General features: G+C 60.9%; 1 long non-coding RNA gene across 1 annotated transcript; it reads right to left on the bottom strand.

Annotated features, from left to right (window-relative positions):
* Positions 1-5,613: 5,613 nt before the first annotated feature.
* LOC138915486 (uncharacterized) lies at positions 5,614-11,328 on the bottom strand. The gene is made up of 4 exons (XR_011421493.1): positions 10,827-11,328; positions 9,694-9,819; positions 8,869-9,268; positions 5,614-7,597 (listed from the first exon to the last, which is right to left on the bottom strand). It is a non-coding gene; the product is annotated as an uncharacterized lncRNA (long non-coding RNA).
* Between the last annotated feature and the right edge of the window lie 15,654 nt (positions 11,329-26,982).

Below are 26,982 nucleotides of genomic sequence, written 5' to 3'. Positions count from 1 at the left end.
GTGCCGACAACGCCACGAATCCTCACTCTGGACACAAGTCAGGTGACCCCGTCATCCAGGCGAGCTCCTGGGGTGGGTGGGAAGGCAAGCTGTGAAGTGCAGGCGTGGCTCACACGGCCCAGCGCAGGGGCCCGAGGTGGGTGTTCTGTGCTGACTGCAGCCAGGAAGGCAGAGCACGTGGGCAGAGCCGGCCCCACCCACAGCCTCGGGGCCAGGACAAGCGTCCACGTGGAGGCCCACCGTCCACACGCCCAATTAGGCCGAGTGAGTCATCAGGGTGTTACCTTCCAACAGGCTGCTAAAGGAAACACGTTCTCTTCTCCAGCCTCAACAAAGACCCTTCAGAACCTCGTGGAAGGCCGGCTCCCCGGTCAGGATGCTCAGGCTGCAAGGAAGACCATCAGGCACTGGGAGAAGGGACGGAGGGCAGCTGGGCCCAGACTCCAGCCCCCCAACCTGCCCACCCCAGGCCCGTCCTACGCTGTGAGGACTTTGTGCCTGTGTGTGCAGACATCCCAAACTGCATGTCCAAGCTATGTCCGTCTTCTCAAAACACGGCCCATGGACACTTTTCGGTCTCAGGGACACACACTCCTGCAGGCTGGTCTGCCCTCAGTCAGGCCCAGGGATACATGCCTGCAGGCTGGTCTGCCCTCCAGAAGACAGACCCAGCTCTAAACCCACATGGGCCACGGGCTAGGCTTGGGGACATTTGGTGGGGAATGCCAGGTCCGAGGTACCTGGAACATGGCCTAAAACCAAGTGTGAGCTTCAGGTGAGCCTGTCCCCTGGCCCCACCAACTACCCCCCAACAGCTGGGGCCCTCAAAGACGCAGTGCCCTCCCCAGGTCTAAGGCAGCACCAAAGGTGGCCCCTCAGGCTCTCCAAAGCACCCACGGTACCACCATCAGTGTTTGCACGGAGCCCACCACACTGAGTGCCTGCTGGGTGCCAGCTGCATGTGGGACACTGGAGACATGGGTCAGTCACACAGCCTCTGACCTCAAGGGATTCCCCGAGGTTTCAGCCTGTGGGGGGCCTCAGCGATCCCATGGGGGAAACTGAGGCACAGGTGCAGGCCAGGCATCTGCCCAGGTCTGTCCATGTTGCTACCCTAAGTGGATTCACTTAACATCTCTTTTATATTGGGACCCATGCAAGATTTTCTTTGAGAAAAAGGTTGGCACTGCTTTATAGGAAATTAGAAAAACCGTAGACCTGTGTATGCACACAGGATCAAGTGAGATAAGGAGGATAAAAACGGCAGAGACACCGTGGATGAAAGGCTCCGTCTTCGTGTGGTCGTGTCAGTGGTAGGAAAGGGCCACAAGGATGAGAGGTCAGAGGACGGGCTCCGGGGGCAGCCACCATGTTGGACTCGTCCATCTCCCCATCCTGACACCCAGTAGGGGCTCAGAAACCATGCACAGGATGGACACGTGTTCTGACAACTGTGATGAAACCAGAGAGCCATGGGGAGGAATCCGTGTGGCCGGAAGAAGGGAGAGGAGAGCGAGGGAGGGTTCCGGGCGAGGCCATGCGGCAGAGGTGACCTTGGTCAGGACCCCGAACCCAAGGCACAGCCTGAGGGGGCAGAACAATGCAGTGTCTCCAAGTGACAGGAGACCGAGAGCCTGGGGCCGTAGCACCTAAGAAATGCCACAATGCAAGGGGTCCATCACATCCCACGGGCCCCTTCCTCCTCCAGACCGCCGTCTCCCAGGCTGTGGAATAACAGCATGGCCTCATCCATTCCAGAATGTTCTGAGCCATCCACAGCTGCCGTCTCCCAACATTTTCATTGTGCTCCCCAAAACCCTAAAGTGCACACCCCCAGCATAGGCATATTTCTTTGTTTGGAGCTCATATAATGTGCCAACCTCCGCTCATGTCTAAGTACCAAGGGAGAGATTTTCATTAGTGGTGGTGCGTGGAGTCCGTATTTCAGATCGTTTTTCAATTATTTGGAATTTGCCCATTTTTTTCTCAGCATTGATTCGCTCAATGATGCTACGGTTGGAGATTTGCTGACAGATCTGTTGGGAAGAAGAGGCCATCATTCTAGAAGCTTCCAGGCCACTGGCTGGCGCTATCTTCACCCGGTGCCTCTGGAGGTGGTCGGTCAGCACAGGCTAGCTTATGCCATGGTAACAAGAGCATCTCCGACTGCCAGGAGTTTGTCTCTCACTGACACTGTGCCCACCGAGGGTTGACGGGGGTCTCCTCACTGTGGTCACCCAGGGGCCCTTCCTGACAGGCAGCCCCATCTCCGATGCTGCCGGCCACCGTGGGAGAGGGAGAGTCTGGGATCCGAGTGCCTGGGGAGGGGGGCGGGTCACAGAGAAGTTCCATGAGCAGCGCTGCTGACCACCCAGAGGATGCTTTTCAGGGTGTGGTCCATCTGGTGAGGGTTAAGTGACCTCCGGGTGGAGCACGCCCCAAGGAAGGACGCGTGGAAACCACAAAAGGCACGTTGCACTGAAAGGGAGGGAGAGAGTGGCGCTGCCACCAGCTTCTGTGCCCAGGACCCTCCAGAGGTCTGCTGGGGTCCGCAGCACATGGGCACGCGCCGTCCACCTTGGCTGGCTGGAGAGCAGGGAGTGGGGTGACCGAGACACCTAACCCCACAACACGGAGACAGCAAGTCTGCTCTGTTCCAACAAATAGAAGGGACTCACATTCGGTTAAGCCGGGTGACCGAGAGCAGCCAGGAAACACTCCGAGTTACCTGATTCCCAGAAGAACATGTGAAAAGTGGCTCGGCCAAATCAGGTGGGAAATCCACCCATTCGATCCGATTAGGAGCCATTTCTGGGGGGGAAAATGTGTGAAATAGAGGCCCAGACCCTCCCCCAGGGACCACAGACCAGTGTGAAACAGTCCTCGTCAGGATAGCCCCCCACTGTGGGGGAGCCATGCTGCACCCCACCCTCTTCCCAGCTGCTCTCCTCCTGCCGTCCTGCCCCAGCACGGGAGCCAGGGGAGCCCCTGTCCCGAAGGTCTTCCTAGTTTTTCTAAACAGGGAGGAATCAGGTTTGCCAAATTTATCAAATAAAACTATAGGAATTTGAAATTTTGAATTTCAGATCGTCAACAAATATATTTTAGTATAAGTATGTCCCAAATATTAGATGGGATATACTTATCCTGAAAATCGATTCGTTGATGATCTGAAACTCAAATTGATCTGCATGTCCTGGATTTTATCCTGCAAACCCTAGTGGGAGCCTAGACTGCACGTGTCTGAGGCCTGGTCACTCACGGTGTCGCCGTGCACCCCGAGGCCCCATCCACAGGAAGAACCAGCCCTTTGGCTCCCGCCTCCTCGATGCTGACGGGCAAGGCCACCCTCCGCTCTGGCTACAGACCCTCTCTTCCTCACGGCCCGGCCTTGGCTTCCTCTCCATCTTCTTTTCTTTGCTAATGTGCCAGGAGACCATCATCTGGCCCATGATAGGTGCTCCATTATTATCTGTCCAGATGAATGGATCAAGAGTCGGATACTGGAGACCTGCTGGCAGTGGGGCTGAGACCTGGCTGGAGGGGGAAGGTCCTGCCTGGATCCTGTCCTGCAGCTTGCTCCCCCACCCTACCCTACTCCCACAGTCCCAGGGGGCTGACCTCTCCTTGCTCCCCGATCCCTGGCATGCACTGTGAGGAGCCTAACAGGAAGGAGTGAGGCAGGAAGGCAAAGTTCGGACACCCAGCCTCAGAGGCCAGCTTGGGGCCTCCCTCCCTCTCATCCCCACCAGCCACCAACCCTTCCCACTGCAACTCATGCCTGTGCTCTGGCTGCAAGGCCTGCCAAGGCTGCCCTGCACCGCAGCCCCTTCGCCTCCCGCCTGGGCCCTGCTGGGAGGTGGGGGTGAGGTGCCAGGCATTTCGGCTCAAGCTGGGCAGAGGCCAGGAGGCCCGGCCGCTTGGCACACCAGGATGCCCGGATGGTGGTGGAGCCTGGGACGGCATCAAGGCTGATGCCACCTCCCCCCCAGTCAGGGCCAGCCCCAGCTCTTCTCTGCCTTGGCGGCTGAGCAAGTGGAGGCCTCGGGCTCCAGCAGGGGGGTGGGGAGGGCAGGACGGCAGCCTCCCCATCACACTCTCCCTGCTCACCACCTGCTGGCAGTCTGGACGTCCTGAAAAGCCCCTCTGACATGTCACTCCCTGCTCAGCCTTCAACGACACCCGGCACCCACAGGACACATCCCCTGTGGCCGCAGAGCCTGCCTCCCTTCCGGACAGGCCCAGAGGCCCCGCCAAGGGGGGCAGACGTGCCTGTACAGTCTCTCCACGCCTGAGGTCACCACTCCAGCGACCCTGTTTGCTCCGTTTCTGATAAGATTCAGGCCTCCCACGGCTGCGGAGAAAATCTCAGGTTCTGAGCAGCAAGGACCCAGCGGCCCTGGTCTATTTGGTGGCAGAGCTGAAGGCAACTCTGAAGGGGAAGCCGAAACAATGGGGCTGAGGAGTGGACGGGGAGAGGCAGGAGAAACCCCCGGGAATTGGGAAACTGGCCAGGGATGGGCAGACCAAGCTCCTGCTGGCAGAAGGTGCCTTTTAGGCTCAAAGCAACGGGCTCGGAGACTTTGCTGCGATCTGCGTGAACAGCGCCACTTTCTGCTACCATGGTATCAGGGAGAGGACGGCAGCCCCCCTGCTGAGCCCTGTGACTCCCTCCCGCACCCGTCTGCGCGCCGGCACACAGGGCAAAGAAAGGCACTGCCGGACCCTGTGGGCCCCACAGGGCCGACCGCCCCAGGGCCCAGGGACTCCCACAGCAGGGCTCGGAGGGAGGGTGGGTGGCGACCACCAGTTCACACCCCCCGGGGGCTCTAGGTGAGGAAGGGCCACCTGCGGACGTCCTGACCCCGTGTCCTCATGTGGAGCCGGGAATTCTGGTGGCAATGTGGCTTTTCCACGGACGCTCTCGGCCCCTCTGGGACCCACTCTGAGCTCAGACTCCGTGGTCCATTCCAGGCACTGTGGATGAGCGTCTGGCTGCCTGCCAACACCGCCCCCCCAACTCCTACAAACCCCCAAGCTCAGCACATGCGAGTCCAAACCCGCCCCACTGCCTTCAGCCCGCGTGGGTCTCCTGTTGGTTCTCCGTCGATGCAGATCGCTGGCCGGCACTCGGCGGCTGAGAATAGCTCCCATTTATTAGCTCACAGCTCCTGAGGTCAGAAGGCCCTGTGGGTGGGCCGGGCTCTCACCTGCAGGCTCCAGGAAGAATCCGGGGGGAGGGGTCAGGGACCCCCTGAGGGCTCTCTGTTTGCACCATGACCTTGGACAAGTCACAGAAAGTTTTCCCTGTTTGAAAATCACAGTTGTCACAACTTAATCACTTAGGACTCAGACCTGCACCCTGGAGGCCTCAGGAAGCTGCTGTGGGCCCAGCCACTCATCACCTGGGGTGTCCTCATTACTCCTGTGGGGCCGTGCGGTTCTGCTTAGCCCCTTTGGGAGCCCATCCCGGCCTCCAGCCTCCCACACTGGGCACAGGGCAGGAAGTGGCCCTTGGACCCGTGGTCACGGCCGCCACAGCCCGGCCTCGATCCATGGGAAGAAAAGGAGCCTGGGAGAAGAGGAGAAAGCAGGGACATTGCACATTTTAAATAAAAGGAGAGAGAGTCTATGTATTGGCAACTCTGGAACAGCTATCATCTCACTGGCATCTGCTCAGAAAATGTGGCCCCAGCTGACGGGCCTGGTTCCATCCTCAGTGCAGTGAAAGCTGGAGAAGCAAGGCTGCTGAGGAGGGGGGTGTGGGGAGGGGCCCCAGGACCGGCTGTCCAAGGCGGGGGCCACGTGCACCCTGAAGGGGCCTGGGAGGGTCCCCCAAGGAGGCTGAGCGTCTGCCGTGCCCTGCGCCCCAGCTCACCCCCGGCTTCTCAGAGGCTGGCAGAGGGATGGCCCCCCAGCCCAGCCTGAACAGGGGCTCCTTCAATGGGGAGGACAGTGCTGCCCCCCAGAAAGGCTGTGGGCTCCACAGGGCTGCGCCCACCGCAGCAATCTCTCTCTCCCTTCCTACACCCCGTTTTTCTCAGCTCCCACCTCTGCCCTGCTTCCTGTGCCCCCCCATAGCCTGCCTCCTCCCCTCTTGTCCCTCCCTCCCTTCCCAGTCCCTCTGGCCCCCTCAAGGCCCTCTCTTCCTCTCTTCTGGTGCCCAGTGTGGAGTTAGGGAGCAGACGCCCCAAACCACAGGGATGGGGTCAGGTTAGGGGGGCAGGTCGGCAGGTGGGGAGATCCTGCATGGGGTCTCAGAGACCGATCATTGGAGGCCCACATCTGGAAGTACCATAACTAGGGGGCAGGGCAGAGGGTCTGGGAGGCAGGAAGGCTGCTGGCAGGAAGCAAGCGGGGGGAGGGAGCTCCAGGCACGGGGGGCTCTGGCCAGCTGGGGGGATTCCGGGCAGAGGGAGCTGAGGGCTCAGGCAGCAGGAAGACAACCCACCAGGAAAGTGGTCCCAAGGTCAAAGGACACAAGGGACCCTCTCCGGGCAGTGCAGAGACCCACAGGCATGTTCACTGCCCTCTGGAACTTGGTCATTGCCACCAGTACCTGGTTGGGCAAGGAGCTGGGCTGGCAGGACCAGCCAGGCGCCCTGCCCACCTGTGCATGCTCCCAGCCCCCCAGCAGGCTGGACAGGGGCAGTGCACAGCCTGTGGGGACCAATCTCCTCTCGGGGAAGGGCCGGTGCTGCAAAGCAGAAGGGCCATGTGATCTGGACGGGGGTGGCCAACAGACTGGGGACGCTGACCCAATGGAGGGATGATGCTGTGTTGGGGGCACTGCACGCAGGGGTACCAGCAGGAGGGGCCTGCAGCCTTCAAGGCATTAAACGCCAGGCCAGGGAGCCAGACTGAATTCTGAGGGCAGTGGGGAGCCAGCGAAGGTATAGGAGCAAGAAAAGGCGGAGAGAGGAAAGGCAGGAGTGAGGACGAGCGGGCTGTGGGCCAATCACTCACAGGTGCTTGCAACACGGGTTCTGTAGACGCCAAAGCCACAGTCAGAGCCGTGGGTCGCACAGAGGGGCCAGTTGGGGGACCGGGGCGCTTCCCACCACAGCCCAGCTGGCTCCGGCCTCCCTGGGACCTGAGCAGGGCAGCAGCAGAGGCTGCGAGACTGACCAGAGAGAGGAAACACAGACCCACACACCGGACGGGTTGAGGAGGATGTGGACGGCCTCGGGCCTGGGTGGCAGGGATGGGCCAGAACGCACTCCAGCAGCAGGAGGAGGCAGGAGGAGGACACAGAGGCTTCAGCCCAGCGGGGGATCAGGATGGGGCGACCCTGCACTGTCGTGGGCTGAGCCAGCACCCCAAGCCCGGGACGTCAGTGGAGGGAGGAGGGTCTCCTGTGGCAGCTGCATCAGGGTGACGAGCGGCTGCACAGACCCTTGCAGAAAGCGGCCCTCGGAGAAGGAAGAGCACGCCCAGCCCGCCACCAGCAGGAGCGCCTCCCTTAAGGTTCCTGGGCACAGCCAGGCACTGTCGCGGGCGCTGGGGGCATGGCAGAGGGCAGGAGCGGCCGGCCACCACACTGTCTGCAGGCAACTCCGGGGTCTGAGCTGCAGCCTCGCTCTCTCTCCCACCACATCTAGCAACAGAGAAAAGAGAAAATATCCACAGCTGAAAGATGGAACCGAGTGAGCAATAGTCCGAGTGACTATTTTAGCCCAAAAGCTGAGAGCAGGGAGCGGGAGCAAGTGAAGGGGCGGGCAGGAGGCGCCGGGCCGGCGTCCAAAGCCAAGAGCCTTGTTTTTAAGGTGATTTTATGAAGAGCCGTGTCAATTTCCACTTAAATCCCCAGTCTGGGATCCCTTCACCTAGGATTCTATTTTAAAACGTTGAAAGCACTATTTCAGTGCAGAAATCAATAAGATGCACCCAAAAAAATGGAAAGGGAGCCCACTGAGAAAAAATTTCCCTGCCTCTGACCGAATGCTATTTCCTGAAAACATCAATCGCAGCAGCTTTTAGCTTAATTCCGGGGTCCAGAGTCAGTCCACTGAGATATTTTTGTGGCCAGGCAGCGTCCACTGTCTTGTCCCAACCTACTCCTGAGGTGGCCGGACCCCAGCCAGGCAGGGTGGGCGGTGCCCTTCAGGACAGGCTCACATGTCTGGGCCCCCGGACTTAAAGGTGCACCGGGAAGCCACGCAAAGGACCAACTGAAAGCCCACTTCCCTGACTGGGGAGGCTCATGGTGGCTCAGAAGCAGGCACACGGGGGCCACGGGGGGCTAGGCACATGGGAGGGCCTGAGTGGAGCCTAGGGCCCCCCGGGCTGGGCCTGACCACAGCCAGCTCCCAGGTGCCCCGCTTGTCAGGACCACGGGGTTAGGACCCTCCTTCCGGCCCAGTGTCTGGATGCCACTCCTCTCTCCGTGTTGCAGTCTCTCCTTTGTCTTCCCCACAGGCCTGGGGACTTTGCAAGGCCTCCCTGGGCCCCCAGTGCCGACCCCGGCATTGGAGGAGGGACGGCCAGAGGAGAGGGAGGCAGCAGGAGCAGACAGGGTACCTGGCCCATCTGGGGTGGAGGCAGCACGGGACAGGGCGGGCAACCCAGGCATGTGGCTCCCACAGCCCCACAAGGGCACAGAGCCCCCACAGGGTGAGACCAGGAGGCGGGCAGGGTTCGGCAGCGGCTCCACTGAGAGCCGCAGTCTCCTTGTGAGAGGTAAGGCCAGGTCAGCCCACAAGCCCCTCTGCTTCCTGGGATCCCATCGTGTGCTGCGGGGCTGGAGACCTGGGCGGGCACCAGGCCAAAGCCCAGTAGGCCCCCCGCCTCTCTGTGCCTCCCTCGGAGCCCCACCACCTGAAGAGGAGTCAAATCTGGGCCTAGGACCCTCTTACACCTGAAGCTCACCTGTGCTCCAACATGAGGGAGGGCCAGGGCCTGCTTGTCCCTCGTAAAGACAAGCCCGGTGCTCTTGCAGAAGCTTCCGGAGCCTCTGCTGAGGTTGCCACCTGCCCAGTTCTTGCCCTGAAGCCAAGACCCCCCAGCAGGCAGTGGATGGAAGTTGAAATTAGGAGGCATCCAGAAAACTATGAAGTGCCTTTGCCGGCCGACCATCAGGGCAGGCGGAGAAGGAGGCCGAAGCGCCAGGTGTGGAGGGGCGGGAGGGATCCCGGAGGAGCGGGCGCTCGGCCAGGCGGGAAACAGCAGGGGCTCACGGCCTCCTTGGGCTGGCGCCAGGACACGGGGTCTGGAGCAGAAACACAGGCTCGGAAGCCGGAGCTTCCAGACACACCGTCTCGGCCGCTACCTGGAGGCAGCAACAAAGGAAGCTTGTGATGATTACAACAAAAGGACAGAGGAGGCCGGTCCTTCTGAGGTTTGCAGGGTGCGGGTGTTAAGCCCTCTGCTTCAGGATTAGCTCGGGGGAAGCCGTGCCTCTGTGGACCCACACACAGGGGTCAAGTCCAGGGCCAAGCCGGAAATGGCCGGAGCCATGAACGAGGGGCGCTTGAAGGCAACGCCCACTGAATACACGCAGCCTCCCTTTGGGAACCAGCCCTCCTCATGCCCCTTCTCCCTGCTCACCTCCGGTCACCCCTCATCCCGGCACCCTCACCCCACCTGGTTCAAGGCCCAGTATTGGGGAGGCCTTTCCCGACAGCCTCCGGGAACCGCTGACCCCGCCCTCCCCCCCAGGTCTGGTTTTCTCTGCAGCTCTTCCGGCCACCTGACCTTGGCACCAGGAGTTACTCGTTTCTTCACCGTCTGACCCTCCCTGCCAAGATGTGATCTTATGGGGTCAGGGGCCGCGTTGGCGTTGTTCGTCTTTGTGTCTCATCTCAGGGCCTAGAGCTGTGCCTGGCACATAGGAGACGTTCGATAAATGTTTGTGGAGTGATGCAGGAAGTCATTCTCCATTCGTTAACTCAACAAGTGGACACTGAGTGCCCACCGGGTGCCTGGCACTGTCTGAAAGCCCCGGCCCCCAAGGAGCTCACATTCCCATGGGAGAGATAGATGAATATAGCCAAACACCAGGCATCTCAGGTGGAGATAGAGGGCTGAGAGATGTGGAGTAACATGGTCACGAGGAGAGGGGTACCATGTGGGCGGGAAAGTCGGGAAATCCCTCAGACCTAGTACGGTGAAGGAGAGAGCCACGTGAGGAGCTGAGGAAGGGTGCTCTAGTCAGGGAGCAGTAGTGCAAAGGCCCTGGGGCAGAAGCAAGCTCAGGATGTCCAAGGACCCTCGCAGGCCAGTATTAACCAGGCTGAGAGGAGGGCTTCCCACAGCGGCTGATCGTCACACCAGGGCCAACCCAGTACAGACAGACTGAATCAGAATCCATATTCTCATCTGTAACTCAGGCCTCTATGGCACTTGACCTAACCATGCCTAATTCCTCACTTCTGCCTCCCCATCGACCTGGACACATCTTTACCCCAACTTTAAAACCGTAGCCAATCCCCAGTCCCCCCAATCTGTGACTTCCCCCCAACCAGGCCTGTCTCCAACCCAGATGTCTTGCCTGAATTCTCTGATTCTGCCTACACCCCAACTGCGCCCCAACCACCCATCCACTCAGTCCCAACTCCAACCCCAAACCCAGCCTCGCCCCAGAATGTCAAGGCCGCCAGGCTCAGCCTCCAGCCTCCCGCAACCGCCTACGCTAGCTCTTCCACCTGGAGCACCTGGCTGGGCCCTCCATCCAAGGACAAGCGTCCTTATGAGAAGGCGAGGGGAGAGTGAGACACACAGACACAGGGAGGAGGCCGTGGGACCCCAGAGGCAGAGACGAGAAGGATGCGGCCACAAGCCAAGGAACACCCGGACCCCCAGAGCTGGGAGGGAACGAAGGCTCCTACCTGGAGCTTCCGGGGGGCTGGGCCTGCCCACACGCCGATTTCACATTCCAGCCTCCAGAGCTGGAGGAGAAGGAGTGTCTGTTGGTTTAAGCCGCTCGGTCTCTGGTCATCAGTCACCACACCATAGGACACACACACCCCTCCAGAACGGAGGCTCCAGGATGTGGAAATGGCGTCCGGAGGGTCCCCTCTGTCACCTGGCACCCAGCACTGGGCCTGAAGACACATAGTTGGTGCTCAACAAATCTGGGCTGGCTGGATCAGCGCCACCCGCTTGGCCGGCCTCAGGTGGCGGACGTCCCTGACAAGTCCCATTGGCGGAGGGAGTAAGGCCGTGGTCTCCATCTTTCGGCTCCACCCCCAACCCCCAGACCCAGACCCCTTCCTTTGGAATCTCGTTTCTGAGCTGCACTGACCGGCAGCGACAGCCACTCTGCGGTCACACAGACGGGACCAAGGCTGGTTGGCGGAGCCCACAGCTCTGCCTGTGCCTGCCCAGCCCAGGTCCCCTCGCCCCGCCGCCTGCAGGTCAGGCTGCCCTCTTCTCCTCCCCCATTGTCCCCGCCCACTTGTCATCCTGCGGAGCCTGGCCCCTGCCGTCATCCTCGTGAGTCAGGTCCCTGCACCTTCGCTCCACAGCCAACCCGCCCGTGGGGAAGGCTCTGCTGGGGGAGGTCCGAGAAGAGGCATTTTTCCTCCAAAAATGCATTGCACGTCCTCACTCGGACGCCAGGCCATTGATCGGTCTTTGCCCAAACTCTGGGAACCAGGCTAGACTCCGTCTCCCTGGGTGGGTGGCCAGGACAAACCTGTCGAAAGAAAGGGGAGGGGGTCCATCTGCATCTCAACTTGATCGAGAGACCCATGTGGATGAAGTCTGCAAGCAGGAAACACGGCCGATTGTCACGAGTCGGGGGAAGACGATGAGCGAGGAAAGACCCAGGGCCGCATTCCCAAGGGCAGCGGCCAGGGAGGCGCTGGGGCCCCCCGAGTTGTGCAGCGGAAGAGCCTACGCCCCATAAGCACAGCCTGTCTGACAGCAAGCGGGCTGCCCTCACGAGAGAAGCAGGCCAGCTGGCGCTCCAGGGCGAGGGAGGGCAGCCAGGGCTGGAGCTCAAGGCCGCGCTGGTTCCCAGGGCCGGGCAAGGCGAGGTTGGCACCTGAAACTGAGCCACCTTACACGCCTCCCCCAGCGCCTCGCTCGCCTCACCCCAGTCTCAGCCCTGGTCGCGAAAACGGGAACAACTTCCCTTACCCAATGGAAACTGCCTTTCCGGTTCCAAGGAGCTGATGCCATCGAGGAGATGCCAATCCCGCCGAGACCCGGTGAGCCGTCAGCTCCAGGCGTGGAGAACGCACTTCCTCCTTCCTCACCTGCTGCCCGAGGCTCCCAACGGAGAGAAGCCCCGGGTGCTGCTGGGTGTGGCCAGGAGAGGCCTCCCCGCCTGGCCCTGGGCCGCTGCCTCCCTGTCCGCCTTCCCCTCGCCCTCCCGGTCAGGATTCCTGCGCTCCCCAATGAAGCTCAGCCTCCCGAGCGGGGACCGGTCCTCCTCCTTTGTCGTCTTCCTCCTGGTGCCTGGAGGCACCCTCCATGAGCCCACGGCTGCCCGTGCGCCCTCATCACATCCATTCTCACACCCACGTCTCAGCGCTCAGGGCTCGCGGGGCTCAGTGTCCCCTCCCCAAGGTGCAGGGTCGGACCAGAGCCCATGCCCTTTCCGCCACATCACAACCGAGGTCTGGGACAGCTTGTGGGCACCTGGAGCCCGTGTCCGCCTCTCAGAACTACTGAGCAGACCGCCACAGCCGGGCAGCCGGAAATGACAGACCTGCAGCAGCACGCCCAACTCTCACAGCGGCATCGTTCACAATCGCCAAAAGGTGGAAGCAACCCAAGCGCCCATCAATAGACAAATGGATAAATCCAGTGTGGCATATACCTACCACCGAATATTCTTCAGCCTTAAAAGGGAAATTCTGCGACCCGGACAAGCTTGTAGGATATTAGGCTGAGTGAAAGAAGGTAGTCACAGCAGGACAAATACTGTGTGATTCTGTGCACGTGAGGTCCCTGGAGCGGTCAGAAGACCAACAGAGACAGGAAGTAGGATGGTGGGTGCCGGTGGTAGGTGGGGCAGAGCTCATGTTTAATGGGGACAGGGTTTCAGTTTGGGAAGATGGAAAGTTCTGGAGATGGCTGGTGGGGACGGCTGCACAGCAATGTGAATTACTTAGTGCCACTGAACTGGACACCTAGAAATGGTAAATTTTATGTTATGTGTATTTTACCAGAATTAATATTTCAAAAACAAAAACATAGAAACATATTCTCTCACATTCTGGAAGACAAAAATCCAAAATCAAGGTACAGGCAGGCCCGTTGTCCCCCCGAAACCTCCAGAGGAGGGTCCTTCCTGCTCCTTCCAACTTCGGGGAGCTCCAGGCGTCCCCCGACTTGTGCCCACATTGTCTAGCCTCCGCCTCCGTCCTCATGTGGCCTCTCCTCTGGGCATCTGTGTCCTTCTGTTGTCTCTCACGTGGGCATACCGTCATTGGACTTAGGGCCCACGCCGCTCCCAGCCAGTCTCATCCCGAGATCCTTACGTTCATCACATCTGCAAATACCCCTGTTCCCAAAAACGGTCACATTCTGAGGTCCCAGGTGGACATACCCCTTTTGGGAGGAGGGCACTATAAGAGGCCAGGACCAGGCCAGGCAGGCGGACCAGAGCAGACAGGACACAGGGCGAGAGCTGAAGAAGGCAGCCAAGGAGAGCAGGAGACAGCAGGACGTGCCAAGGCCCCGGGGCCAGGCCTGGGAGGAAGAAATGTTTCCAGACACCAGGAGGGCAAACATCTTCCATCCCTACCAGGGCCCAGGCACAGCCCACAGGGCCGCGGCAGGCACAGGCCTGGGGGTCCCCATCCGCCTGGACCAGGGCTGGCCATCTCCTCACGACGGTCCCAGGGGTCTTTCCCCAGAATTCCGTGGGAAGCCCGGCTGAGCAGTGCGGGAGCGCCTGCAAGGGGGGCTGGCCAGCTGTTTCCTGAGAGCCGGGCCTCCTCCCCCCCTGGCCTGTTTCTGAGGCTCCCGGGCTGCTCTTTCCGGGCCCTCCAGTCAGATAACCTACAGTCCAACCCCAGCCCCACCGGTCTCAGCGTGCCAGGGGCTGCCGGAGACCCAGTGCTGCACCGAGCGAGGGCATCCACAGCCCGAGTGCTGTCCAGGGGTCCAGGCCAGTGGGGCGCCCCTCCCTCCTCTCACAGCCACCTTCAAAGCTGCTGCGCCGCCCCACGGGCTGGTTAGAAGCCAGCCCCCAACCATCGGTTAAGCAGACCCCTCTTTCTACACCAGCTGGGTGTCCTCCTGCAGCCCCATTCTGGGCAGGCAGCCGATATTATGGGGAGAAGATGTACCAAAGGGGCTGCCTCCTCCAGGAAGTCTTCCTGACTGTCCTCCGAACTCCAGGAGTGCCTCATTTCACCCTCACACCTCCACTCATTCCATTTCATCTAACGACAGAGAAATGTCCAGAACCTACCACGCGTCCAGCACATTCTGGGCACTGGATCCAGCCGAGAACAGGGGGGAGAGACAGCCCATAACCAGACAGACCACGTTGTTTGGAACGAGTAGCAATGAGTGCTATGGTGGTCAGGGAATCCAAGGCCCAGAGAGGTTGAGCAAGCTTCCCAGAGTCACACAGCCTGAAAGGAGTAGAGCCAGGACTCGAACCAAGCCCGCCCACTCATGTCAAGTGTGGAGGGCTTGGCACAGCTATGCCAGAGCCTGGCTGCAGCGGGGACCAGGACCAAGTCCCACCACTGGCGGACATCAGGCAGTGCCCACCTTCCTCACTCACGGCCACCTCGCCTCCCTCTTCCCCACGATAGCCTGGGACCCCCAGCCCAGCGGCCTCCTCCTCCAGCTCAGCTTGGGTTTGCTCATCTCAGCCCTTGGGCTCTGCGGGGAGCCACCCCCACTGCCTGCCCCCGTCACCAACGCCGAGAAAAAGAGCAGCACCCCGCCCAGCCGCGTACCCGTCAGGGGGACCCCTGCACTTGTTTGTTGGGTATTAATGCCGTTCCCGCAGCCCACACTCCCACGGGCTCCGCCAAGTTCAGGATTGCCGGCTGGTGGAGAACAAGATAAGATATGTAAGGCCTAACTCACTGTGACCTTTCTTTTTTCTCCGAAAACCACTTGCTTAAGAAAAATCTCAGCCGTCATAAATCACCATCGCTCAGGAGCACTTGGGCCGGCTCTGGAAGCCCGGGCGCATTCATCACGGTTTCGGGGACTTTGACAGCCTGCTCACTCTCGAATTTGCAAATTGCCGACCCTTTCCCTCTACCACCACCCTTCTTTTAGCGCAGAAAACGTCTCCAGTTGGAATCCCCTTCTCCCCTCCCTCCAACCTGTAGTGTGCCTTCTTGTGTTTCCAGGCAGCTCAGACATCGCCTCTTCCAGGAAGCCCTCCTCGATTCCCACTAAGGATAAGTTTGTTCATGAGAGACGAATTGGGGGATGCTGTTGACAAGGTCGTGGCAGGAATACTGAAGGATGGTGTTTATTTCTCCAGGATTGGAGCACATACAAAGGAGTTCCTGTCCTTTTGACTGTGAGTCAGCAGCCCACAGCCTGCAAGTCAGAGCTGGCCCACTGTTTGTTTTTATAAGTGAAGTTTTATTGAAATTGTCATGCCCATTCATTTAAGTATGCCACAATGCCTGAAATATTGACTGTCTGGCCTTTACAGGAAAGATTCTCCAACCCCTGACCCTGACCTTGACCTTGACTGCCACCCCAGGAGTGTTCCCTCTTTCCATTTGCTGGTGCAGAATGAGGTTCAGCGATGGCCAGGGGCTCTCCCCAGGGCACACAGCAGCTAGTTCTGGAGGCAGAAAGCTAGATCAGGGGCTCTGCTCCCCTGCGCCCCTCATAGAGGGCCTGTGCGTCTGACCTTGACGGCTAACTGTACTTGGAGAAAGGCGGCGGCTGGCCTCCCAGCTCTCTCTTCCTATCCCAGACTTCGGATCTCAGCTCACTGAGGCCTCGGCCGCGCGGCCTGGCCCTTCATCTTCTGATGTCCCCCTTCCTCTGGGGAAAAGCTTTCTGAGCCCCCAGCAGCCACCACCTTCCTCCCTGGCAGCCGCTTCCCTGCAGAGCCCCGAGGAGCAGGGGCTGGAGGAGGTTCCGGCGGAGCTCCAGGCCCAGCACCGGGCTCGGGCTCGGAGGAGGAGCCCGGGTCACAGAGCCACCGGTGGGCACGTGGGCCGGGGTCCTGACGGGAAAGAGAGGGCATGCTCGAAGTCACTCAGGAGCGTCTAAAGCAGGGCCCTTTCCGGAGGAGAGGCCAGGGGGAAGGACCCCAGCTCGGGAGGTGGAGCCCATCCCGTGGGGCAGGACCAGAGAGAGAGCAGTCACCAGGGCCAAAGGGAGGGCTGCCGGCGGGAGCGAGGCCTCGTGGAGGAGCCCCCTGTGGTCGAACGGCAGCCCAGCAGAGAGGCGCAGGGGCCTGGGGCACCCAGGGGCCAAACCTAAGCAGGAGCCACAGGCAAGGGAGCCTGGGGGGCTGGGGCACAGTGCAAGGGAATGGGGGAGGAGTGCCAGCCCCACATCGTGTGCTCGTGTCCCAAGGCCCCCATGGGCTCTGACACTGGCTTCACCCGCCCGTCCGGGACCAGCGAGCACGGCTCCCAAGGTGCAGAGCAAACCCCAAACCCCTGAGCAGAAACGAGGGTGAGCCGGAGGGAGACTCCCCAGGCCTCCCCTGCCCAGCCTCGCCCTTCCCAGAGGACCAACCCCAGCCCTCATGCAGGGAGGCAGGAAGGCGTGAAGAGCCCTTCTTCCAAGGCAAGAAGAGCCAGGTGGGGGGCTTGGACCTCTGAGGCAGAAAGCAGCCCCCCCACCCGCCACGGAGCCCACAGTCTAGGAGACCATGTCAGTGAAAGGAGCGAGCCCGCCTCCAGGCAAGTGAGGAAAGGGGTCGGTGGCCTGGGACGAGCGAGGCACCTGACGGGACAGGGCAGGGAAGCTCTCCTCAGGAGGTAATGCTTGAGCCCAGAGCTGTGCGGAAGTCAGGCCTGAACTAGGAGGCCAGGATGGGGGCTAGGAAGAGCATTCCAGGCAGAGGGAACAGCATGTGCAAAGGCCCACGGCAGGAGGGAGGGAGAAGCCAGATTCAGGAGACAGACGGACGGCCCATGGGAGCTCATCTCCATCCTTCAGATTCCGGGACCTGCTCAACCGGCTGCCGGTGAGGAGGAATCAGGGGCCGGGAGCAGAGTCCAGCAGACCACGCTCGCCCACTCTGTGCCGGGATGTGGACATCGAGGTGATGGAATGGCGGTTGGCAAAGGGAGGGGAGAGAGATTGATGGACAGGGGGAGACTCTGAAAGGTCCCTTCCTTCCCTCAGGCCCCCAACAGAAGCCCAAGGGACCAGTTACGGTGCAGTGGGGCGTCGCCCGCACCCTGAGCTCCAGGCTGGTGTGTCCAGCCACCTACTGCGCAGCCCACACTCAGACGCACCCCAGATGCCCCGCCCCGGTGCCTGCTCCCACCTGGCCCTCCCGCCCCTCCTGCCCCCTCCGGGGCTGCGGTAACGGCCTGCCCACTGTCTCGCTCCTGTTTGCCCCTCAGGCCAGTCCACAGCACGAGTCAGAGGGATCTTCCCAAACCACCACGTCTGAGCACATCCCCCTCCTCTCCGGACCCTCCAGTGGCTCCCGTCACCTTCAGAAGACGCCTCAGCCCCCTACCCCCACCCTCGAGGCCCCAGCTCGCCCAGCCTGGCGCCTCCCCTTCTCCATGCTCCTCTGCCCCCTGCCCCGGCCAGCATGGCTGGGCAATGCTGCAGCGACAGCGAGCCCCAGCTGTGCCCCAGGGCTCTTCTCCCGCCCTCGGGGCACACTGGGCGCGTCTGGACCTCACCGCTGGCTGCTCCGTGGCACTGTGCAGGCAGCAGGGGGAGGGGAGTGCTCGCTGGCAGGAGTGTGTGTCCTTTCTGCTCTCAGCCAAGGCCAGGGAGGGGCGTGGGGGCAGCCCCAGTGCCCGGGCAGGACACCTGAGCAGGTGGGAAGCAGGGACGGCCACACGGACCCCTGAAAGCACCCTGAAAGGTCTTTCCCTGAAAGTACCAAGCTTGCCCCATGGCCCAGCCTGGGACCTCTGAGCTGCGGTTGCTGCCACCTGGAAGCTCCCTCCACACGATCAGGGAGCCTGCGGGTCCCCCCCTGCCGTTTGCAGAAAGACCTCCTGCTCAGGGAGCTGCCTGACCCCGCACTCGCCTCGTGGGCAGGTGCCTGCTGACACTGAACCGCGGGGCACGCTGGCCCTGGCTCTGCACTGCCAGGGGACCGGCACCAGCACCCCCTGCCACCGAGGATGCCGTGCTGCCCCTGATGGCAGCCACCCATGGCCTGGCCCAGTCAGAGACCCAGAAGCCAACTGCCCCCATCCCTACGCCAGGCCACAGCTCCACGGCCACCACTCCGGTGGGGGCAGGTCTCTGGAGCAGCGTCATGTCATCCACCAGCACGGCTCTGCCACCAGCAGTGGTGAACACAACACCATACACGGCCAAACATGGCTGTCAAAACAAAGGCCTCTAATAGCATGTGCCCCCCACAATGACCAGAACAGGAGGCTCCTGACGTGGCCATATTTGCTGTCCCTGGGGGCAGAGTCTGCAGAGCCTTGGGTCCCTCTGGGGCAGGCCATGCTACCTGCTCTGTGCAGCGGGGGGCCACCAGGGGAGGGGAGGGAGCCAGCATCTGTGGGGTTGTCTGACACTAAGGTGGGAATCATGCACACAGTCATTCATTCATTCATTCATTCCTCCAGTGGGAACAGCGTGTGCAAATGCCCCACGAGGGGAGGAAGCGGCTGAACTGGGGAGGAGGCGAGGGAGGAGGAGAGAACTCAGACTGCCCACCAAGGGGACCACCATTTGCAGGAGGCTGCTGACAATATGAGTTTTGTGTTTATTCTGAGAGCAAGGAGAAGCCAGTGGAGTGTCGGGTTTGTGTTTGTTTGGGTTTTTTTTGGGTGGGGGGTGATGCTCAGCTTCACAATGTGAAGTGCGAGAGCCATTTAGGAAGTAAAACTGACGAGATGGGACGGCAGATGACGGGGGGTTCCAGACTCCAGGCTCAGAGGAGGGATCCCTCCCATGGGGAGCGGTGAGGAGGGGCGGGAGGGGGCCGGGGGCAGCTTGGACTTGAATTACTGGGCCCATCTCTCCCGCTCTGGGGGCCGCTGAGCGAGGAATTCTGCAGAAATGGGAGGGTCTTGGATGCTCCCCCGGGGTGTCCCGACCTTGGGACCCAGAAGTCCCCCTCCACCCTGGCCTGCTGGGCAACCCTCGGGGAGTCCTGAGGCCCATCAGAGAGGCCCAGCAGCCTCAGCCAGGACAGGGGACACTAACACCCCACCCCACCCCTCCTGACGCCCTGACGAGGGGCCCAAGTGTCAAAATGCAGGGGACACAGCTTGCAGGACACTAGAAGGACAATCCTCATAGAAACTGCCTTTGGGGTCCAGGTCAATCACAGGCATTTTGCCCCATCTGTTTGTTGAAATTTTCTTAAATGCCTGGAGACCTGGCCTTCATGAAATCTGCATGCAAATTTATGCAAATCCTATGCAAATCACACCACCACCCAGCTCAGCTGGAGGTCCTGGGGCAGAAGGAGGGTCAGCTTCCCGGAGCAGCTGGGAAGATGTCAGGCCAGGAGAGACCCTGTCATCCACCCTTGCAAACATCAGATGGGGAAACCGAGGCCAGAGGGAGGGACGGACCTGCCCGAGGTCACCCAGCTTGTCCAGGCGGAGCCGGTGGGACACCCGCAGGCCAGGCTTCCTCCTTCCTCCCAGGGAACAAGGCTCTCCTCTGGCTGGGCACCAAGCAGCCAGGGTCTGGAATTCTCCGTGGGAGGGAGGCGGCTTTGCAGAAGCTCTTAGATGCCTCTGATAAGAAACAGTAATATTTGCTCTTAAGTCCACTCCCAGGGGACACAGCTAACAACACCCTCCCCAAAGGGTATTGTTAATCAAAGCCAGGGCCAAAAATAAAGCATCCGCCAGCCCCTGCATAGATTAAATGTCACCGAAAAGATGGGAGGAATGATGAATCTTCATCTAGGGCACAGGAGAGCGGGCGCTGACAGAGCACGCAACCCCGCCAGGCGCCTGCTTGGTCGGCTCCGGGCTGGGTGCTTAGTGGCCCTGATCCCCAGCAGATCCAGCAGCCCCACTGCTCAGACCAGGACACCGAGGCTCAGGGTTGTTCAGGTTTCACAGAGAACATGTGCAGAGCTGAGAGTGGAACCAGGTCTCCTGCCCCCGGGTCCCACCGGAGCGTGTGCAGGAGCCAGGGCTGCCTCTCTGAGTTCTGGGGTGCTCTGGGGTCAGGGCCACGGCCCCCTCCACTCTGGAGTCCCGTGATCGGTGGGCACACAGGCCCACAGGATGGGACCCAGCACCTCCTGTGCGCTGGCCTGAGCGGGGCCCCAGCAGCCTCTTCTAGGGGGGAGGCCAAGCACAGGACTGGCCGTCGGACAGCAGGAGGCCCCATCCAGGCTCTGCCACTGAGTCCAAGGGGCCTCGGGCTCCTCATCTGTAAAATGGGGTGAGAGAGGTGCTCACTGCCCTGGGCGGTCGTGAGGACTCAGCGAGATGGGCATGCTGGAACCTTAGTGATGGAAAGAGCCGTTTGGGAGGGAGGGCTCCGAAAACTCCAGCTGGGGTAGCGGAGAGCATCTTGTGATGAGAAAACGAGTCCGCCAGTGCCATCAGCCCTGGTGTCGGAGGCTCTCTCCCTCCACAGCCCCTCCAGGCTGCGCACACTGCCTTCTAACTGGCCTCCGGGCACTTCTGGGGACAGAGAGACTGAGGAGGGTGGGCCAGGCCAGGCCAGGCTGAGACCCAGACCGGGGAGCCAGGAGCTGGGTTCCTGCAGCCTCCGCCCCACCCTCACCTCCCACAGCCCCCCTCCCCACAGCAGCCAGGGGGTCACACCCTGCCCTCCCCAGCACAGCTCTTCCCCTCGCTCCGGTCCACCCGCACAGGCAGGCCTTCTGCTCTGTCACTGAACCCCCTGGGCCTGTCCTGCGGTGGCCACTGGATCAGCGTCTGCCAATGGACACACGCTGCGCCCAGTGGCGCCCCCTCCCTGCCTTTGCTCACACTGGTCCCCGCACCTGCATGGCCCTCTCCCACCTGACAGCCCAAGTTCCCATAGTGCTGAATTCCTGCCGGGTGCCGGGGACAGGTGCCGTCCTCAGCTGCTCCCACAGCCCTGAGCCCCCCTCCCAGCCTGCACTCCCTGCACGGGAGCCATCAGGGCACGAGCTGGGGTCTCCTCCAGGACCAAGCGTGGCACACAGGGGCCCTGAGTCAGCACCCAGGAGTGGCAATGCCCACATGGCCACCAGTACAGGCTGCCACCTCACGTCCCTCGTCCATCCACCCCGAGGTGTGGATGTGCAGTGTGGTCACTGCGAGACTGGCCCATTCCCTGGTGGCACCTCCCTGGTCCCGATGATTAGTGATGGGCTGGGTCCCCAGCGTTCCGAGGAGAGGAGGTCACCACGGAGGCGGCAAGGCTTCCTGAGCCGAGGGAAAGAGAATCAGATCCACGAGACGGTGAGAAGACGGCAGAGCAGGAGATGCACGGGTAGGCTCGAGCCCCGTAGATCTCACCAAAGGGGCTGTGTGAAGGGAAAATGCCCGTCTCTGCAGGGGCACGAGCTCCTGGGTGGGGAGAGGACAGAGCTGGCAAGTGGAGGGACCGAAACGGGAGGACAACGGGTCCCCGGAATTCAGACACTCACCTGTGCCCAGCACTGGCCTCGCACAGAAACACGCTCAGCTGAACCAGCCACACGCACAGCACATGCCAGGAGTGCAGAACTCGGGCCCAGGCACGAGGCGGGAGGAGGACCAGGAGCCAGTGCTGCGGGCCACCCGGGGTCCCACAGGGGCCCACACTGTACATGCAGCTCTTTCAGGATGTACATCCTCTGGGGAGAGAAATACTGTGGGCCCCATTGTACGGACGAGGAAACTGAGGCTCAGAGATGTCAAGGCAAAAACCCACAGCCACTGGCACTGCAGTCGGCTCGAGGGTCTGCCCACCATGGCAGGACTCACCCCCGTGACCGCAAATGACAAAAGTTACCTCTGTGCCGGTGACCAGCAAAGGATGAAACCTCCATGGACCCAGCGAGGACTTCAGTTTTGCCAGGAGGGGGCCATGGGAAAGTGGGGGGGTCCTCCTTAGCCGTAAACCCCCGGGGAAGCGAACAGATCACCTCTTCTTCGTCGGGCTGGGAGGGAGCCGGAGTTTACCCGCTGGACGGGGAGCTGGGGCCACCAGCGTGGACGACAGCCCTGAGCCGCCCCGAACTTCCATCCCTGCTCCTGCAGGTCCCCAGGGACGTGGACGTGGGCACCGGCTGTTCACCCGCAGCCCAGGCCCCTGGGGGAGGCAGCCGGGGGCTGAGACAACTTCCGGGACACGAGAACCTTGAGGAGGGGCCCGCTGGGTCTGACAGCAGGGACGTGGGAAAGGGCGGTCACTGAGATGGTGCCCGCCTGCACCAGCTCTGCTGGTCCCCAGCAGCCCCGTCACCCGTGGAAGACAGCTGTCCCTCCACCTCCGTCATCCCTGATCTGAACCCCGGGGCCAGAGGGAACATGAATCCTGCATGTTTTAGATTTTAGAAAAATATATGGTGCAGGTATGTCACACAGCAGCCCCGTGGATACACACACTGAGAGCTCTGACACCAAACCCGGGAATATTCCTACCGGGAGAGACAGACCCCGAATGCGTCAGTTCAGGCCGTGCAGGCCACCACGTGGGTTTGTCCTCAGCACGTTTTGGATTCGGGTTGCCGATAAAGGGGATGAACCTGCTTGCCCAGCTGGAGAGAGGAAAGAGGGAGCAGGGCCCCACCCGTGATGCGTGCCCTCGGTGGGCAGCCCGTGCATCCTCGCTCCCACAGAAGTACGCACAGGGCCGGGCGCTCAGGCTGAACAAGGACTAGGACACCATGCTCTTGAGATCCCCCCGTCATCTGGTGACCACAGCGGGGTGCCGGGGTCCAGCCTCGGCAGAGTCCAGGTTCCCGCGGGAGAGACGGTGTCGGCAAAAGTGTAAGTGCTAGACGTGAGACTCGACGCAGTTGCAAGCAAGTCCAATTTATTTCGGGGACAGCGTACACTTATATAGGGAAAAATCACACGAGGTGGTCTAACTATTGTCGTCATGGGAACAATAGATGAGGGGCAGGTGTGACTAAAGGTAATAATCAAAGGTGGTCATCTACATCCAGATGTGCAGCAGACATATCGATTGTTTAGGAAGAGGTTACACAGTTTCAGGGTCTGCAAAGAAGTTAGGAGGACAGCGAGCATAATTAACGGACTATAGACCCCCACCTCCTTGGGGGCTGCTGTTTGTTCTTTGAGATATGTTTATTGCTAGTTCTGCCTGTTTTTACAAGGTTTCCAGAACAGAGGGAAGACGTTAATCAGTAATAGGCTTTAGAAAGGAGGACAAAGGACTCTGCTTAAAGAAGTATGTTCCCTGGAGAAGTGCCTTGCACGATTCTCCTTCCATTGCCAGACCTTGTCACAATACAATGGTAACTAGAGTGGGGGAATGCTTCCCACAGCGGGGGACACCCCAACACAGCAGCCAGATAGATGCCCATCACACCCACACGTGCACCCCAACATGTGCACTAAACCTGGGGTCCCCAGCCAAATTGTAGCAGGGCACTGAATCAACCCCAATTTCAGTGAGGGAAAAGATGTTAAGGGTTTCAGTTGCCAGCTGCTCAGGAGTCAATAGGGCCAGACAGTGGCCGAAGCTAGAGGGTGGTGTCCAGGACGTGCCGGGATGGTGCCATTGCTCTGTTCTGGTCAGAGGTCCTGAGGGCGGTGTCCTGCCCTGGACAGCAACGTCCAAGAGGGAGAGGTCAGCCCAAGGGCATGCAGACTTGGTGGGGAGGAGTCAGGACGAGCACAGTCTGAAGACCAGCAGAAGGGCCACAGATGCTCCGTGATGCCTGCAGCATCCACACAGCGTCGACGCTGAGGATAACGGGATAGGGAAGGCGGACGGCAGAGGCAGACTCCTGAACACATGGTGACAGAGAGAGGTGGGGCACAGAGGGGCAGAGCGGACTCAAACAGGGGCCATCGAGACGGGGTCTCCAAGGGTCAGAGGACTAGGGGCAGGGTGCAGAAGGCAGGCGCATGCTCTGCAGGGCAAAGAATCAATGTCAGACTCTGCCAACACCACGCACACCCCTGCCATCCACGCTCAGAGTAAGGGGAGGACCACAGGGGGCAGGCGTGTGGGCCCAGTGGACGTCTGTACAGACGTGTTCAGCACCTGCCCTGACATGTTCCTTCTTAACTTCTCAACAGGGATCAGCACGGCACCTCAGAGACCCAGAAACCAGCATCTTCCAACCTTACACCAGCACCCTCCCAACCCTGTGCCCCCCCCAGGGAGTGGCTTCCTGAGGGAACAGCCAAGCCCCTCTGGGAATGGCGGGCACCGCAGCTGTAGACGCGGGCCGTGGGTCACAGTGCCCACCGCTCGCATGGATGGGTTCTGGGTCTGAGAACTTCCTCTCGTCTGGTAACAGGGCAGCTGACATCAGCTTCTGCTTGTCCATTCTTCACCTCTTTAGATTTTATATATTAGCATATTTCTTGTTGGCTGCCCAATTTTCTTGCACCGAGAGCACTGTGTTCTGGGAGCCACTGTCACAGTCCCCTGCAAGGGGGTGCCAGCTGCCCACAGCCCACCACAGGGACCCCCACCCGCTCCTGTAGGGCGGAGCTGCTCCGGCCTCTGCAGTTTCACACCTCGTCACCCTGGGCTGCAACAGCATCTCTCACCATCCGCCCGGCTACCGAGGACGGCCACCGCCATCTCCTCCACGACATCGTGCCCACACCAGGGCGGTCCTTATGCCCTTGGGGAGCAGACTGTGGGTTTCCGGTCGTGTGCAGTGGAACCGTCCCGGTGTGCCTGCTTCTCTGAGCTTCTGATCCATCCTCCGCAGATTGCCATGGCATTTCTGGCATCTCCACTTAATTTAACTGGAAGCTTCCAGAGCCATCCGGGAATGTCGGAGGCCAGTCTGTCCAGGGGCTGAAATCCAGTGTCACGGGAGAATGTCCCCAGATTGGCAAGCCCCCTTTATCCAGTTCCATGCCCACCCTCTCCACTTCGCCCAGGCACTCTCCCCAGACCTGCAATACCCTGGCCAGGCCCCACCCCTCCTGGTCGTGTCATCAATACCCACCCACCAGGCCCAGTACTCCCCCAGGCCGGCTTCTCTGAGATTTGACCCGCGCGCGGGGATGGTGGGCAGATCCAGGAAGGACAAACGGTCTCCCGTGCACCTGCCTCATTTGGCGCCTCTGAGTCATCTTCCAGCAGGGGCATCCTGTGGCTTGGGGTTCCAGTGCCTCTCCCAGAAATGCCCCCAGTCTCGGGGCCCACTGCCTCCCTGTCAGACCCCAGTGGCGGGCGGGGACGATTCCCTGAGAATGCAGCCTGCTCGCGGTTAAGTTCTGTGCCTCATCTCCAAACTCGCTCCGCCACCGACCACGGGAGACGAGCTTCTCTTCAGATGCTGCCAAGGACGCCCTCTGACCCTCACAACAGTTGTTAAATTGATGATTAACAGACCTGAGCCTGCCGTTGTCTCTCTTCCACACGTCAGTGGCTCTTAGCAACAGCTGCCGGATTGCGTGGTCCTCATGGCTGACTCCTCCCCGTACCTCTCCATGCCGGGGATGCTGCGTCAGCTCCAGCACCCGCTTCCTCTGCGCCCTCCCGCTCACTCACGTCTCCCCTCCCACCTGGGCCCTCCAGCTCACTCACTTGGCTGTCCCACCCCTACAGCCTTTGGTGACCATATACGCTGGGCCTGCCCCAGCGATGGGGCCTGCACTGCCCTCAGCGGGCAACACAGCCTCCTCCAGAGCCCCTCCCTCCCGGTCCACTTGCTGAGGCCACTCCTGGTCCCAGTGTCTAGGCCGGTTCCCTGGCACAGGGATCCCTGTGTGGTGGCCTCCCGCAGGAGAGCTCTACAGGAGAAGGAGCGAGACATGCAGGCAGCCTCGTCCCATGGGAGCTCCCACCCTGATGCAGAGGCCAGACTTCTGTCCACCCGTGTCCATCGGTCCCCATGCAAGGACAGCACAGCCTCCCAGACGAGGAGGGCCGCTGGCCGGGACCCCCAAGGGAAGACGAAGGAGTTGTTGGCGGCCTCGCTCACCGCTGGGCAGCGTGCACCCGGGCACCAGCTCTGTGAGGGGAGGAGACCGAGGCTGGAAAGGGAAGTCACGTCACTTTAGCCCCCAGAGGAACCGGGACAAGACTATTTCTTAAAGCTCCTAGTCCCGTACCTTCCTTGACACTGTCCACCTGTCAATCCAAAAGGAGACAGCTCAAAGTGGAGACTGGGCAGAGATCTAAAGGGCAGGCGAGCCTGAAGCTCCCCCTGGAGAGAAGCTCTGGGTTCCAAGAAAACCCCCCAGGAAACATCAGCTGTGGCCTCTGGACTGGGATCAAGGTCAGGGAGCAGCCAGGAGGCTGCCTCAGCAGACAGGGAGGAAGAGAGAGCCCTGGCCGGGCTGCAGTGGGAGGACCAGTCCTGGCTGGGGTCCCTGGTGTTGGCCAAGGGGGGCGAGACACCCAGCTGTGCCTGGGAGCTGAGACTCGGCCTTCCCGAGCCACCAAGGAAGGGCCCTGCCCAGGCATCTCCACCCCTCGTCGCCCCAGCTGCTTGGACCAGCCTGCACCCTGCAAGAGATTTCCATCAGGCTTCGCTCTTCTTCCTAACGCCTTGGGAGAGCCCAGGGAGGGGAGACCAGCCAGAAAAATGCACCCGAAGGTCTTTATCGCTTCCGGGTGGGACAAGCCTGCAGGGCCCTGGGCCCAGCAGGAAGAGGGGTGATGCTGGGAGGTGACAGAGGAGGAGGCACTGGAGGCCACTCTGTGGACCCCACAGACATGCACCATATAGGGGCGCAGACCCCTCACTTCACCAGAGAGGCTTCATCTGTACCTGCCACCCAGGCTGCTGGCCTCCTTGGGCCGGAGGCAATGGCACGA

Source organism: Equus caballus, chromosome 9 (genome assembly GCF_041296265.1).
Source record: "Equus caballus isolate H_3958 breed thoroughbred chromosome 9, TB-T2T, whole genome shotgun sequence".
NCBI classification, from domain to species: domain Eukaryota; kingdom Metazoa; phylum Chordata; class Mammalia; order Perissodactyla; family Equidae; genus Equus; species Equus caballus.
The sequence above is the reverse complement of the archived record's forward strand: the minus strand, read 5'-3'. Positions and strand labels throughout refer to the sequence as shown.